At 39.1% G+C, this 17,198-nt stretch overlaps 1 long non-coding RNA gene and 1 other non-coding gene across 3 annotated transcripts; both read left to right on the forward strand.

The window, feature by feature from the left end:
• Positions 1–1,411: 1,411 nt before the first annotated feature.
• On the forward strand, positions 1,412–13,131 carry LOC141646078 (uncharacterized). Of its 2 annotated transcripts, XR_012545325.1 has the most exons (5): positions 1,412–1,612; positions 1,927–2,070; positions 2,820–2,855; positions 12,791–12,852; positions 12,982–13,131. It is a non-coding gene; the product is annotated as an uncharacterized LOC141646078 (long non-coding RNA). The 2 variants fall into 2 exon arrangements; XR_012545324.1 differs by having other exon boundaries at positions 12,791–13,131.
• LOC141650363 (small nucleolar RNA R71) lies at positions 9,428–9,534 on the forward strand. The gene has a single exon (XR_012546402.1). It is a non-coding gene; the product is annotated as a small nucleolar RNA R71 (small nucleolar RNA).
• Positions 13,132–17,198: the final 4,067 nt, after the last annotated feature.

The raw sequence follows: 17,198 nt of genomic DNA on the forward strand, positions 1-17,198 counted from the left end.
AACTGAACTGTTTTGTCATTTAACTTTTACTTAAGTTAACTTGGTGTATGAAGTTATGAACATTCTCAATGCCTTTTCCCATGGAATGGAGTGAGCTGTAAGGCCGGAAGCTGTGTTTCATTGACTTGGCTACAAGACGCAAAATGGTGTTGATGGGTGACACAGTTATTTTGTGAAAAGTTTCCATATTTATATTTGAATGAATCGAGTGTACTAAATGTCACGTCAGAATGTAGAATATGAGACATGCGAAACGTTGCCAGATTGAAGTGTAAAGTATTACATCCAAGAAGAAGAATGCCTATTTCTCACTGTTTTTTTTATACCCCTGTTTACATTGTCCTGCCGGAGGTCTTTGGTATTTGTTATTAATGTATGTTGTTTCTGAACTATAGGAGTTGGTAAGGATAAGGAATAAATTACAGCGGGGATTAAAGAATCTACCGTACTTCTGGAGGAGACATTTTCTTATGGTAAACAATCCGCCTTATAGCATGACTTCTTCCATGTTCTATCCTCTTTAGTCTCTTTGATCTTGTCCATATATTTGCCTTATATTTGGAGTTGGACAGAATCGATATTGATAGGAACAAATTGGAGCTTTATACAGTTAGTTATAGTCCAATCTTCAAGATGTTGTATATTATCGTGTTCTGAACTTTTATGATGTGAGCACTACCTAGATGTATTATGGACTTCACTATCGTTTAGACAGTCTGTGAATAGGTTGCAAAAAGTAGTTGGGTTTTAGGAATGCATTAGATTTTCAGAGAATCTTGTATAAGATAGTCTCACATTACATATGAGACCAACCTAAATCTGCATGTATTCCTCATTTACTTATAGACTTATAGTGTTAATGGCACGGTGAGACATATGAGACTGTGAGTTAGTTTAAGCGGTAAAGTCATTGACGGGTGATACTAATGACTTAGTTTCAGAACACGATGGCGATTCGTTTCTTGGCCCCTTTCACACTGAGAAAAATAGATCGTCTCTTATAAATTCGTGTAGATTTTTGATATTTCACTTTGCCAACACTCACTTTTAATAAATTTTGTTCCATGGTCACGTTTATTACTATTAGGGTTTTATTCGTGACAATACTATATTTGCACCCCATTATGTGTGCTGTATTATGGATTTTACACTTCAGTACTGATTATTCTTGAGTTTTATGGGCTGTCATCTTAGAAGAAGAAGCTGTTGATATTGAGAGGTATTCTCACACGAAAGAGAGAAGTTCAGCAGACCAAATATCTCTTGAAAACTCTGACTATATGCCACTCCTACTTGGATATTTTAGTACTTCGTTTTGGATTCCATACCACTTTCCTCCCACTCCTTCGCTTTGTGCCTAGCAAGTAAATTTTTGACATAGGCCCTGAACTGTATGTTTTTGACAGGAACGCTGGCTGCTGATCTGCCTTGTTTCTGCTGCCATGATGCATCACATTTGAGTCTCCATCTTGCTGTGCAACTAATGTTATATTTTTATGTATGTTCTTTTTTCTTCTGAAGATATCGTATTACTAAAGTCGTCAACCTTCCCTTCCGGGTATTGCCTACAATCAAGGAATTGAGTGGGACACAGATGGAAGTTAATGTCAAGGTTAGTAACGATTTTTCCCTGGAGTTGCTACCTTTTGTATTGTGTGAGTAAGTTGAGATTTTGGAATTGAGTGGGACTCATGTGTCTGATTGTGCCCTGGAGTTGCTACCTTTTGTATTGTGTGACCGGGATTTGGCAAGATTAACATTTAATTTTTGTGCTCTCGTATTCCTCCTCCCCATTTTACGTTGGTAATTTAAGTGTAATTACCGGTTCATTTTGCCATTCCTGAATGTATGGGTTTCATGTTGTATACCTTATTTCTTTGTGCCTGGGCTTTGCAAGCCCTTACCTTGCTTTCTGTATGTTTTCAGACTTTCATAGGAAAAAAAATTGGACATAGACAGACATAAATTGGCGGACGTGGGAATGCATTTTCTGGGAGCAGCCGGCATTCGGTCATAACTATGGTTAGAGCGCCAACAAGAGGATAGTATGTGTGCGCCTACACTTACCTGGTAAGTTAACCTTGTCTCCTGGTTTATTACAGCATAAGTGCTCATATGCATGTTCCTTTTTTCGGATTTTGTTTCGGCAAAGTTAATCGTTTGCATATTTAAAGGGAATACAGTGTTAGCTGTATCTAGAAAGTTTATTTTCAAACCGACTATTGCACCGTGCTATTTTCTTGATATTGGTTGGTATAACTTTCTATAGAAGATATCCTTAGTTTAGCTTACAGACATACACAAGGAAATAAAGACAACCCATTTAGATTGAACTGTTACGGTCTGAGAGAATGGGATTGACTGTTCATTTCAATAGTGACCCATGTGCTCCTCACATGCTTCTTAACTTGCTCTCAACTCTCAGCAATCACAAATTATACGGAGTACGTAGACTACATACAACTCTCCCCACTTTTACTCACCCCCACCCATTTTTTCTCTTTTCCCCCATTTTCCTCTCAAGAAACAATTTATCATCAATCATCAAATTGGGTGTTCATTTCAGCTCTTTCCCTTTCGTGCATGTTCACAGACCCATTTGTGATTCATTTGAGTAAGTTTAGACTTTTGACCATCATTGTATTTCTATTTTGATCAAGCTGGTTTTGTTCAATTTTTAGGCTTGTTTGTTTGAATGTTTCCTATTTTTGATTACTGCTTTTGGGGCTTTTGTTTATTCAATTTTCGCGATGTGTGGTCGTCCCTAGCTGTAAGTATTTACTTATTAATGATATGGTTTTCTGGTGGATTCCCTTCAGGTTTCAACCATGCATTTCTGCCCACTCTCTCATATGGTGAGTTGAACACCAATTAAATTACTCCGTACTTTTAATTCTTTTTCTATATCATTTCTGTTTCATTTTGTGTTTTTTTTTTTTCCTTTTTGGTTTCATCTTCTGATAAGGTGTACCTTGTTTTATCAGTTCACCAATTCATGCATCAAGTCACTAGATATGTGGTAGAAATTAGGAATGTTACTTTGTTATTATTTGTTGCAGATGAGATGAGTTGGATCCATCACAGCCTCACAGGGTATTGTTAACTTATTAAAGAGATGTTTCGGTTCTTCCTACCTAAAAGTTGAAAAATTGAATATTACGTTAAGATTACATGTAGTTCCTAATAAGGTAGTGTGAGCATTGGTTCCTTATATGGTAATGTGCTCAAATTGACCCTTCAGTTAATTTTAGGACTTTGGACCAGTTAGTTATGTTCAAACACTTTAAACAATTTTTCTGTCGTGCTACATGATACCCGTCGTTGTGAGTACCAAAAATAATAGTTATAATTCCTATTAAAACTAACCTAGGCTAGTGGTAATAAGGTCGAACCACAAGGAGGCGAATGTAATTAATAATTGTCTAATTCTAGTCTAAGGTAACGAATGTGGGGGTTGAGTTGATTTGGTCTACAGCTAAAGGCAATAAACTAAAAAGACGGATAAAACAGATAAAAGAAGGGGTACTAGGATGGTCGGTTCACTATAGTTTCGGCGGCAGCATACTAAGTAGGTCTAAATCAAACACATGAGGCGGGAAAACAAGAGGTCCTCTCGGTCGACTCTTTACAGATAGCATCTTTCGATCTCGCTATAAGTCCCTAATATCACTAATACTGACTCTCGTCCTGAAAAGTGACTAATAATCTAAACTTTACCTATCTTTCGATCTCAGCATAGTTTAGTCATTTTAATTGGTGATCTAACAACCTTCCCTATCTTTCGATCTAATGGGTCAGTCATATATTAAGCATTCAACTAGTCGCATGCATTCGATTTGTCAAATACAACATTTAAATCAATTAAAACGAAGGTAAACCTCACGTGGTCAGTCGATCGACCAGGTATGGCAGTCGATCGACTGACACGCGATTTCAGGCCATGTTAATTCTATTCCCGCCTACACTATAATTCCCCTACATCCTAGCACGAATAAATTAGCTACTCATACTAAGAATGATAACAACAATAAGATTGATTATTAAATATACTGAATTCATGATTAATACGGGAAGATAAATAAATAACATAAAGCGATAAAATTGGCTTTGGAATCTAGCTAGCAATTTCTATACTATCAATGCAATAAAGATGAACTGAAATAGAACAAAAGGAATACCGAAATTGCAGAAGAATTGTAACGGAATAATTAGAAGTACGAACGAAAATCCGATGCAAACCAATATTCCGAACCCTAATTACTGATATTCTAAAACTGATAAAACTGAATGTAAAACTTAGATAATAATTCGATCTCTATTCTTATGTTCTAGGTTACGTTATATAGCAAACTAACGTAACTTTTATTTCCAAAACCTAAAATACAATGAGCTTCAAGTTTCCTAATCTTTTAATTCTCGTCTGAAGTAACGTCTTGGTCGATCGACTGCTGGGACCGGTCGATCGACTGGGATGCAGTGTACAGTAGCTTCTGGATCCCGTGGGTTGGTCGATCGACTAAGGGTACTGGTCGATCGACTGCTTTAGCTGGTACTTGACTTCTATAGTCTCGTGGATTTGTCTTTTGGGCCTTGAAATGTGCACCAAGCTCGTTCCTTAAGTGAATACTTCACGTCAAATGAAATGCAGGATACTCGGGGACGGATTTAGCTCAATTTCCGCTGGATTCTTCACATTCCTGCAATAATGTACAAAATACGAAAGTAGACGGAAATAGGGGAAATGGTAGCTTAAACTACACAAATGAGCTCTGAAATGCGTGTAAAATGAGGTATAAAACATCATATAAATGATACGCATCAAACTTCCCCAAACCAAACCCTTGCTTGTCCCCAAGCAAGAACTAAACTCGATCTAATGACCTAATGGAACGAGTTCAATCTTAGAGCGAATTACAACATGTAAAGCCTAAACTATTTCAATGCAACTAACAATCAATTAGACACTATGAATCATGCAACCGAGTTATGAAGTCGTTAAAGACTGCTGAACCGTCAACTATAGAGACTTATCAAATTGGACTCCCACGGGTCGCTCATATCACACATAAGCAGAGGTGAATATATAAGATGATAGAAATAATTCATTTTGTAAGGACTCTTACCTAACTACGACCTACAAGAACATGCCTGCAATATAATATGAAAACAATCTCTACAACCGTACATATGCATTCCAACCAACAAAAGACCATGACACATGCCGAGGTATATATGTGGATATGTGAGGTATGGGTAAGAAGAGGCAAAACATTTATGGGAAAGTGGAGGTATAGGTGATCAAGCTAGTACCAAAACGGAACCATATGGCACCATCCTTCTTCTTGCTCATAATCAAACGAAACGGTGCTATAGAAAGCACAAATCTCACAATCTCCAGTATAAAAGTAATCAACTAACTTCCCATAAGATACTAATGCAACATGGGAGGAAAAATCGCCATAAGATAAGGATTTTGAATTTATGCGAATTGATTTCTTCTTTTCTTTCGAACCTCAGTCGATCGACCAGAATTGGCAGTCGATCGACTGCTTTGAACAGTACAGAACTCTTTTTTTTTCTTTTTCGAATCATTTTTCCTTTTTCTTTTCTTTGAACTTCTTTCCTCCTTCATTCTTTTTATCCAACAAAATCTCAATAAGAGCAAATGCTACCAAAAACTAAGTAACAATCCCAAGAACGTAGACTACTAGGTTGACAAGGGCAGGCTAAATGTAGGATGTAGTAATGGGACAAAAAGGCTATTTTTGGCAGAGTGAAGCTTATGGGCAAAACGAATAAAGGGAAACCTCTACCACATGTGTCAACAAACCACAAACCGAATGCACACAGGTATTAAGCAGATCAAGTTCATATTTATGCACATTTATGTAACATGTCTCATAAGGAGTACTACTCACATCCTAGATAAACTGGTCATGGGTGTCACCAGTTATAGGCTCTAACAACTCAGAAATATGATGTAGTTTGCCAAAATTCTAAGTCAAGTCTCAAGTTCAGCAAATAATTAACGAAAACTCGTAGATATGCACTTATACGATTCCACTAATAACATGTTAATTAGCACGGCTTAGGCGATAAAACAGATGCAAATGCAATGTCATAATTGAAATACTACCGTTCCGACTCGACCTATATGCTAAAATAAACGTGCATTTTTTTTGAAATTTTTGAAATTTTTCAATTTTTTTGGAATTTTTTGTATATATATGAAATGAAATAAACAATGCAAGGCAATAACGTAAACGTGAATGCAAGCAAATGAAATGCGACGCAAAACCCTTCCCCAAACCAAATCGCACAATGTCCCCATTGTGTAAAATCATGTAATGAAGAAAAATGGAAAACGGGAGTTTGCGAGAAAATAAAGAAATATGACATGAAGTGGAAATCGGGAACTCACAAGACTTTGAGCGCAGCAAAAAGGAAACCTCCCCAAACCAGCGTAAGCTAGGAGATTTCAGTAGCCAGCAGTGCTACCAAAAAGTACCTGAAAGACAAACAAAACCACGCATAATATCGAGAAGACAATAATGAAGCGGTAATTTTGTGCACAATTAAGAAAATAGAAGAAATAAATAATTTGAAGGAAGATAAAGTGGAGTAGAAAACTCACTCAAGTCCGCAAATCGACCAAACACAGCAGGGGAGAGGTCGTGAACAGGTACAGCAGTGCGGGGCGGTCGATCGACCATAGAAGGCAGTCGATCGACTAGGGTGAACAGGAACAGAAGCTCCTGGAAGTCGTGCCTCAGTCGATCGACCAGGGTAATAAGTCGATCGACTGGAAATACTGATGTAACCTTCTGATTTCTTCGTATTTGCTCAATAACTTGAGCTAATGAGATCTAAAAACCTGCAAGTGCACAATAATACGCGCCCAAAATCGCGCAAAACCCAAAGTATAGTCTAAAGTGCTTAAAAAATCCTAAACAAAACAATTAAAATGCGAAGTCTCGCGCACACAAAAGCAATAAAAAGTGTTTAAAAGCAATAAAATGAAAGTTTTTGATAAAGCGCGTGATCAACTAGTAGTTAATCAAGAATGCCCACGGTATGGCCCACTTCGTCGGCTTCTGGCTACAAAAGGTAGCCTCAACGATGCTCATCTTTTCAGCTGCACCTTCCTCAACTTCAGCATCCGTAGAGCTTGACGGATCAACAGCTTCGTCATCTCCCCAATCAATGACCTCTTCCGGCTCATCAAAGTCCAAGTCGGACTGTCTCACTTTGGCTGGCTCATCTTCAAGCTCCTCATCAGTGCCATAACTCAGGCATCCAAGACCGCCCCTCGAAACGATTTGCTCCTTCACAGCTGGAGCAACCTTCGGCTCTTCCTTCCCCAAACTAGCTCCTGCAATGTCTAAAACAATAGAATCTTCCTCCTTCTTGCTCCCAGTCTGGGGCGGAGGTGTTATAACAGGAATAGGAATAGAGACAGGCATATCAGGAAGCACAAAGTATGATTTCTTTTCAGAAACCGTATTACAGGTGACAGGCCACATGGGGTCTTTCTTCCTAGCTGTCTGGGCGAAGACAATAGAATGCTTCCCCACTTTGAAGGTCGGGTCCAGTAACCAACATCAATAATCGCACCGGCGGTGTGCGAAATGGCCTACCTAGAATGATAGGTATGTGGGCATCCTCAGGCATATCAAGGACCACAAAGTCTACAGGGAAGAAAAACTTCCCTATTTGCACAGGGATGTCCTCTAGGACTCCTATAGGCTGGACCACAGATCGGTCAGCCATCTGAACGGTCATGTTCGTGACTGCAAACCTATTCAATTTTAACTTTCTAGCAAGACTCAAGGGCATGACGCTAATGCTAGCTCCTAGGTCACATAGTGCCTTCTCAATAGAGAAGGTACCTATATTACAAGGAACGGAAAAGCTACCTGGGTCTTCTAGCTTATGGGGTGCAGTGTGAGTCAGATAAGAACAAGACTCTTTAGTGAGAGCGACAGTATGCACAGTTTCAAGTGACCTCTTTTTAGACAGTAATTGCTTCATGAACTTCATATAAGCAAGCACTTGGTTTACTAATTCAAGGAAAGGTACTTGTACGTTAAGACTATGAACAACATTTTCAAATTTATTGAAAGATACCTGTTCCTTTGTCGGCACTAGTCTCTCGGGATAAGGGGCTGAAAGAAGTAACTTAGCCCTCTTATCTAAGTCTTGCATGCCGGCATCTGTGGACTTAGGCTGGAAGTCCACGACCTTCTCCTTATTGAACCTTGACCCCTCTTCAGACCGTCTCAAATATGAACCATTGATTGACATTGGGTTGTACTTCGGAACCGGGACCGACCCATCAGCACTCGGGTCTTGCCCCAATACTTTCGGAGTTGTCGTACCCCGAAACAAATGGTCTCTCAAATTATTGGGCATTAGAGGACGAAATTTCTCAATATCAGCAGCGGCCTCAGTCGATCGACCACCTTGCTCAGTCGATCGACTGAGGTCTACAGTTCCAGAAGCTCCTGTAACCCGCACTTCAGTCGATCGACCGGGTACATCAGTCAATCGACTAATATACCTGGTAGACGCCTTTTTCTTGGTATTATTCGTTACAGCTTTATTCTGACTCGGTTTCGCCTCATCTTTTGCAGAGGCATCCTCGACCATAGCAGGCCCCTCCAGGGTAGACCCACTCCTCAAAGTAATGGCATTTAGGGTCTCTTTCTGGTCAGTTTGAGTCGGTAAGTGTCCCGGAGCTCGAGTGGTACTCTTGCTAGCCAATTGAGCAATTTGGCTTTCTAAAAGTTTCATTCCGGCCTCTCTAGCTTGGGACTCCTTTTGCAACATATTCTTCAACTCAAAGAAAGTCGAATTTTGAGATTATTTTCTTTGCGGCACATAGGGAGGTTTTTGATATTGTTGTTGCTTATGATGAGGGGGTACATAGGCTTGCTGCTGCTGCTGCTGCGGAGGTGGAGTTGGATTTAGGACATTTTGGCTACTCCACCTCAAGTTGGGATGAACATTAGGCTTATAGTAGGTGTTTGTCTGCCTATAATGTTGAAAGGCAGCACAAGACTCAAAGGGACTAGGATAATTTTCTGAACCATGTCCCTCAGCTCCACACCTTCTGCAGACGAAAGGACCGTCTGACACAGCATTCACTTGGTAAATACCTCCTTTTGAAGCTCCTCCCAGTTCATACTTGTCGAATCTCGCAGTGAGAGCTTCAAGTGCAGCTACAGAAGGAGATTCAGCACTCCTCCTTTGATTCCCCCTGGAATTCCCATACTCAGCTTTATGGGTGGCTAAGTCATCAACGATCTTCTACCCCTTAGTTTCACCCATATTCTCAGCAAATCGGCCATTGGCTGCAGCATCCAAAATAGCCCTCTGATTGTCATACAGCCCGTTATAGAACTGATTGCAAAGACTCCATTTTTCGAACCCATGGTGCGGAATAGTTCGCACCAGCTTCTTGAAACGGACCCATGCTTCATGAAAGTTCTCATCCGACCCTTGTTTAAAGCTCGTGATCTGAGCTCTAATGGCATTCGTCTTCGAGGCAGAGAAGTATTTTTTGTAAAATGCCAGGGCTAAGGAATTCCAATCGGTGATCCCATGAGCAGCTCGATCCAGATCTCTGTACCACTCCCTTGCAGCATCACGGAGTGAGAATATAAACATAGTCTCCTTTATCTGGTCCTGGGTCACGCCGGTCGGTGGGGGTATAGAGCAGCAGTAATCGATAAATATCTCCATATGCTTGGCTGCATCTTCATTTGCAGCTCCCCCGAACTGGTTCCTCTCAACTAAGTTGATATAGGAAGGCTTTGGTTTGAATTTCCTAACAGCTCCACGTAATTCGAACCCCTTGTAAAGATTTTCAGCTGTCGGCTCAGAATGACTTGCTATAGTTGCTTCTTCAGCCATGACTGGAATTTCTGGAGAAATGACTGTCTCAGCTGAAGAAGTAGAAGCAAGAGATGTAGGTGGATCTTCTTCGAACAGAGCGTTCTCGTAGTAACTTGACAGAGTACTCAGCTCTTCCTCTGTCGGCAACACCCTTGATGATCGTCTCAACTCGCGCAAGGATTTCTCAATCTCAGGATTGAACGGTACTAGTTCACCACCCTGTGACCTGCGCATAAGAAGAAACTACAAAAAGAATATAAGAAAAGTTTAAGGAACGGATGTCCCTTAAACTAAGAAACAAACTAAAAGAAAACAACAAAAAATTAGAACAATTGCCTCCTCGGCAACGGCGCCAAAATTTGATACCCGTCGTTGTGAGTACCAAAAATAATATTTATAATTCCTATTAAAACTAACCTAGGCTAGTGGTAACAGAGTCGAACCACAAGGAGGCGAATGTAATTAATAATTGTCTAATTCTAGTCTAAGGTAACGAATGTGGGGGTTGAGTTGATTTGGTCTACAGCTAAAGGCAATAAACTAAAAAGACGGATAAAACAGATAAAAGAAGGGGTACTAGGATGGTCGGTTCACTATAGTTTCGGCGGCAGCATACTAAGTAGGTCTAAATCAAACACATGAGGCGGGAAAGCAAGAGGTCCTCTCGGTCCACTCTTTACAGATAGCATCTTTCGATCTCGCTATAAGTCCCTAATATCACTAATAAAGACTCTCGTCCTGAAAAGTGACTAATAATCTAAAGTTTACCTATCTTTCGATCTCAGCATAGTTTAGTCATTTTAATTGGTGATCTAACAACCTTCCCTATCTTTCGATCAAATGGGTCAGTCATATATTAAGCATTCAACTAGTCGCATGCATTCGATTTGTCAAATACAACATTTAAATCAATTAAAACGAAGGTAAACCTCACGTGGTCAGTCGATCGACCAGGTATGGCAGTCGATCGACTGACACGCGATTTCAGGCCATGTTAATTCTATTGCCGCCTACACTATAATTCCCCTACATCCTAGCACGAATAAATTAGCTACTCATACTAAGAATGATAACAACAATAAGATTGATTATTAAATCTACTGAATTCATGATTAATACGGGAAGATAAATAAATAACATAAAGCGATAAAATTGGCTTTGGAATCTAGCTAGCAATTTCTATACTATCAATGCAATAAAGATAAACTGAAATAGAACAAAAGGAATACCGAAATTGCAGAAGAATTGTAACGGAATGATTAGAAGTACGAACGAAAATCCGATGCAAACCAATATTTCGAACCCTAATTACTGATATTCTAAAACTGATAAAACTGAATGTAAAACTTAGATAATAATTCGATCTCTATTCTGATGTTCTAGGTTACGTTATATAGCAAACTAACGTAACTTTTATTTCCAAAACCTAAAATACAATGGGCTTCAAGTTTCCCAATCTTTTAATTCTCGTCTAAAGTAACGTCTTGGTCGATCGACTGCTGGGACCGGTCGATCGACTGGGATGCAGTGTACAGTAGCTTCTGGATCCCGTGGGTTGGTCGATCGACTAAGGGTACTGGTCGATCGACTGCTTTAGCTGGTACTTGACTTCTATAGTCTCGTAGATTTGTCTTTTGGGCCTTGAAATGTGCACCAAGCTCGTTCCTTAAGTGAATACTTCACGTCAAATGAAATGCAGGATACTCGGGGACGGATTTAGCTCAATTTCCGCTGGATTCTTCACATTCCTGCAATAATGTACAAAAACACGAAAGTAGACGGAAATAGGGGAAATGGTAGCTTAAACTACACAAATGAGCTCTGAAATGCGTGTAAAATGAGGTATAAAACATCATATAAATGACACGCATCACTACACATTCATGGTGTAATAACAAGCTTTGTCTCTCTGGTTTTCATCTCACTTTGCAGTTCATAGACACTGAGCAATTCTAAAGGTACATGACATTTATCCATTCTGTTGCGCGTTTATGTCTGTGTTTGGTTTTGTTTGGCTTGAGAGGGAGTGAGGGAGATGGAGATGGTTAGACGGAGGGATAGAGAGGGAAAGGCGATAGTAAGGAAGAGATGTTGCCTGATTTTTGTTTTGATCAGTTTAGACTGACTTCATATGTGTGGTGTACCCGTAATTTATTCCTGATTATATGGGACAAACACATACCTTTAATATCATGACGAAATCATGAGGGAGGGGGGGAGGGAAAGAGAGGCTTTGCTTGGGTTTGCTCAGTTTGAGAGGGGGGAGGTTAGAGGGAGAGAATTTGAGGGAAGGAGACTATCTTCGTGGTTTTGTTCTGATTCAGAGGGGAGAAGAGGGTGGGTGGGATAGAGAACGTTTGTGTTTGTTATCATATTTGCTTACTCTCCTGCTATAATATCCACAAACTTATCCATTTGCTTTCCTCATTTCACTCCTAAAGCCTCAATCTCCTCCCCAACTTACTGTCCACACTTTCATTTCAATGTCAATCAATTATTCAATTATTTATCTCCTAAATTTCATATGTGCTGTGTTGTCTTCCTACAAGTGCAACTTCAACGTGATGCATTCCCCCATGTTTCAGTTCATCCACAGTATCAAGCGGAGACTTGGTAAAAAATTGGCTCCATAATATATCGCTAAGTTACTTGGAAAATAAACTGGGCCAGTTAACAAATTTAATGCTATTTCTGATATTCTTAACAGATCCTCCTGGTCTCAATGCTATAAGACGCTTTGATTTGACAGGTTAATTTTGCTGGCTATGGCTATCGAACTTAAGAGAGGTGATCCAAACATCAAGAGTAGAATTGGAATTTTATTTCACTTGGGGTCAAGCTGCATTGTTGTGTGCTTCGTAATATGCATTAATATGTCTTGCATCTGTAACAGTGACGGTCGCTTTAATGGATTTTGAAGACAGATTATGAAGAGTCCACCAAAAAAAGTAACTGGTAAGTCGAGGAAATCTAATCCCTAACGTTGTTTACTATGTTCAACATTTATATATGTGTGGTATTTTATGTTTCGATCCAATTGGATAAAGAAAAATATTGACTCTAATTATTAATATTATTCGCTAGAGAATTGTAAACAAGGCATACCACACATATGTTGCTCATACTACTCGGTCATAAGTATCTGACACGGGTACGTGTCCAAGTGTCGGATTCATCTATTTTATTAAAAAAAAATCATGTTTTTGGTTTAAATTGAAGTGTCCGAGTGTCCAGTGTCCAACACAGGTACGCGAGGTAATATTGAAGACTCTCAGCAACACAGTACTACGCTTTTCCCGTTGACTTATATTGTTAGGTTTTGGCCAATGTAAAATACTCCAAGAAGTATTTTCAGTGCCCTATCAACATTATCTCATGAGTACCATTTACCATATGTAAATCGTATACTCAATATATTTTGTCGTCTTTATTGTATGCTCTTGAACATCACATCTACGTTTCATCTATAATAGGTTCGTTTTGGTGGAACTTTTTTTTTTTGTTGGGTGAATGAATTTGAGCTACCATACTATAAATAATGATATATTTATAAATTGGTGAGGGTAAAAAGAATGTGCAATGAGTACAATGCCCTTTTAATGAGAACTCTAGGTTCTCGAGCAACTCCTGATTTGTATGAGGTCCAATTATAGTAAAAACAACCTGTGTGGGTATAATTATTAAAACGGTTTTTAGTCATGGAAAGAGAAAATCCTTCTTCTCCACGCAACCTCTGAAAAAACCAAAAACACGTTTGATTTCTTCTTTTTTTTCAGCTTGATCATGGCTAAAACTCGTCGGACTAAGCAATCTTGTGTTACTGATACTGGAATGGATACAACAACATCTGTGGAGGACTCTGGAGTTTCTATTCCTGAAGGGGAAACATTGGCAGCTGAGAATTCTGCGGTTAGGGAGACGGTGACGATTTCGGATGTTCCGATTGTTGAGGATGTTACATATGAGTATGACGATCCAGTTCCAAGTGTAACAGTGGGACAATTGCTCAATCTTACGGGACAACTGGAAAAATCGGTGACTCCGAGTAGGGCAGGTACTTCTTCTCCTATTGTACCACCCGCTACTGACTTAGGGATAGGAATTTCGAAAACCTGGAGTTCTATTACTAAACCATCCCCTGGAATGAGTTTGTATTATTGTGAAAAAAGTGCGGATGCTAAAATTGTGGAGGTTGAGGAAGAGGATGTTATAGATGGAATTCGATTTTGGAATAACACACTTATGGGGAATTTCCTGGGGTCTAAGCCAAAACTACAGCAGGTTGATGAATTTGTTGTTAAGAATTGGACCACTGGAACTCGCCCCATAGTCCAGTATTACAAAAAAGGCTGGTTCAATTTTCGTTTCTTCTCAGAGGAGGATATGAATGAGGTGCTGAAGGGTGGACCATGGACAATGGGTTCTAGTAACCTAATCCTTAAGCAATGGTCCCCAAATTTTTATAAGGAGATGGATTCTGTGTCTATTGTCCCAGTTTGGGTCTTATTTCCTGACTTAGATCCCTTCATGTGGTCTGAGAAGGTTTTAAGTAAAATGGCTAGCATTGTGGGTAAACCTCTCTTTGCTGATTTACCAACAACTCACAAGTCAAAGCTCCTGTTTGCTCGTGTCTTGGTGGAAGTGGATGTTTCAGATGACTTGCCTACAACCATTACTTTGAACTCCCCTTACCATGGGGAAACATCACAAAGAGTTATCTATGAGTGGATGCCCTATTACTGCCATTGCTGTAGGAAAATGTGACATACCAAAGAGCATTGCAAATTCACTAAGATTAATAAGAAATTGGATGAGAAGAGGAAAGCTAAGGAGGTGGTGCAGGAGTATAGGCCTATCACACAGAAGATATCTCAACAGGCTCCTGAAACAGATGCACATAGCTCAGAATGCCAGCTGCTAGGCCATATATCTCCTAAGTCAGTGACTGATAAATCTGCTGGGAAAGATGTTGGGAACTCTGAGATTGGTTCCTCATCTGCTGTTCCAGAGATTTTATCTATCACTGATGATAAAGAGATGGGTTCAGGATGCACTGTGCTAGGCAAAAAGTGCTCTGTCTCTGGGAGAGTGCCTGAGAAGGAAGGGATAGATATTGAGGATGCTAGCTATGGAGTCTCTGTGGCCAATCATTTCACACTTCTGCAGGACACTGGGATAGAGGAGGATGCTGATATAGTGGATACTTTGCAGACTGGGGACCCTCCTGATCCAGAGACATGTGAAGGAAAAGTAGAACTATATACTTACATATTCATATATGTTTTAATTTAATTTGTCATAAAATTAATGATTGATCTTATGCATGCAAACATTAGAACAAAATAAGGAAGAAACATTGTTCTTACATTGTGATTTTCGGTTTAATGGGCACAAGAGAGATCACCTTTCTCTCTTGTTCTTGAGCTTTCCCTTTTGGATGAACTAAGACCCAAGTGTAGGATCTCTCCCAAGGATTTATACCCAAAGCTTTCTCTTTATTAAAATTAATATTATAGATACTAGTACAATATTAATCTTGTAGAAAAATGACCCAAAACAATTTAGTTTTTAATCTCCCAAAAACCGGTTGGGAGAGAATAGGAGAGGAAGTATTTTTCTCTTTCTAAAATCTTAATTTTTGATAAGTTAGAATGAATGAATAATACACACTCATGCATGTAGTGTATATCATAAAATATAAGACAAAAACCCTTTGCCTTTTCTTTGGTAAACCGAGTAGGAGGGAAGAGGAGGGAAGAAAGGACACCCAATGCATGCTCTTGTTTGCCTTCACAAGGTAAACTAGGGTTGCATGGCTACTAAGGCAAGTAATCATTATGTTTACCACTTATAATATAAACACAATTTTTAGCCTAAACCCCTCTTAATTTCGGTACATTAGATAATATGGATTCCATATTATTTTTGTCAATTTGTCAATATGTCACATGTCATATGTTACATAAATTTGTTATGTATTTTTTAACATATTAAAATCAACGTATTAATAAAATACGTCATATACAAAAATCGACTTAGTAATTCATAATTACTTGTACCAAAATATTTCTTCAATTATAAATCACAATAAATTGTATTTATAATAATTCATTCAATTTCAATTGTTTCTTTAAACAATAATTTCATCTGAGTAATGATACAATTCAATTACTCAGACCGTATCTCATTTTAATCAATTTCAATACGTAAATTTTACTTCCAAAATCGTCCGTCAATTTTCAAGTAATTTAATTAACTCGTAACGCTATACGATTAATTAAATGATCAATTAAGAGTGTTGCCCTACAGGTATGACCTAGGGGGTCAACTGATCACCACCGTCGCACGACAGTAATGTCAAACTCTAGTCAGCCAATCATTACCGATATATGTTGACCAGTTGACAGTAAAAATTACTTCCCAATTGTATTCTTTATAATGAGATTTAAACATGTGATCATCATGATCAACAGTCGTGATCGCATTATTGTCGGAGGACACATATTCCAACAATCTCCCACTTGTCCTCGACAAGTGTGCGTCACCAATTCTCTTGTCCTATTACTATCTCCCACTCAATGCAAGGTGTCTTTCAGGTCGTACTTGCAAGTGATCATATCGAGAGTGGTTTCCTCGATCTGGAGAATAACTGATTGACCGGATTTATCTATCATAGATACCTTCCGAGCGTGGCCACGCATTTCCAGTTCATTACTCCTCGAGTGGCCCTGAGATATTGTTATAACCCTGACTAGGGATGGACAATTCCTATCGCACTCATTCCCTTCGACTAGCCACAGCCATCATAACCCAAAATATGCCCATTTGACCCCATTTACGAAGGTCGTAGTAACACAAATCAAAGTTAATCTGAAACTGTGTCATCTTAGGCGAATAGTCTTTAGTCAAAAGAATCGACTCATTTGAATACTATAGCAGCTCTCGCCACAACCAAGCTATATAAATTTGCCAGAACTCTATAAGAGGTCATTAGGCCCGACAAAATGTTCCTAACAGTCTGCCTATGTGATCGACTAGTCATCTCACATGACTCTATGGCACTTGAACTTGCCATCAATCGTATCACACTCTAGTCACTTCGAGACGTCACCTCATGTAAGTAACTATGGGCAAATACAATGTTAATCCATGTTCACTTTAACGGGGTTCAATTGTCTCCACAACCCGTTTAGATATAACAATGTACAAGGTGAGTTAATAATAACTCAAACGACAAATGTCCACATCACACTCGGGTAGTCAATATCATATTACAACCTTGTGATGTATATCGTAAGTGT

This window comes from Silene latifolia, chromosome 3 (genome assembly GCF_048544455.1).
Source record: "Silene latifolia isolate original U9 population chromosome 3, ASM4854445v1, whole genome shotgun sequence".
Lineage (NCBI taxonomy): Eukaryota > Viridiplantae > Streptophyta > Magnoliopsida > Caryophyllales > Caryophyllaceae > Silene > Silene latifolia.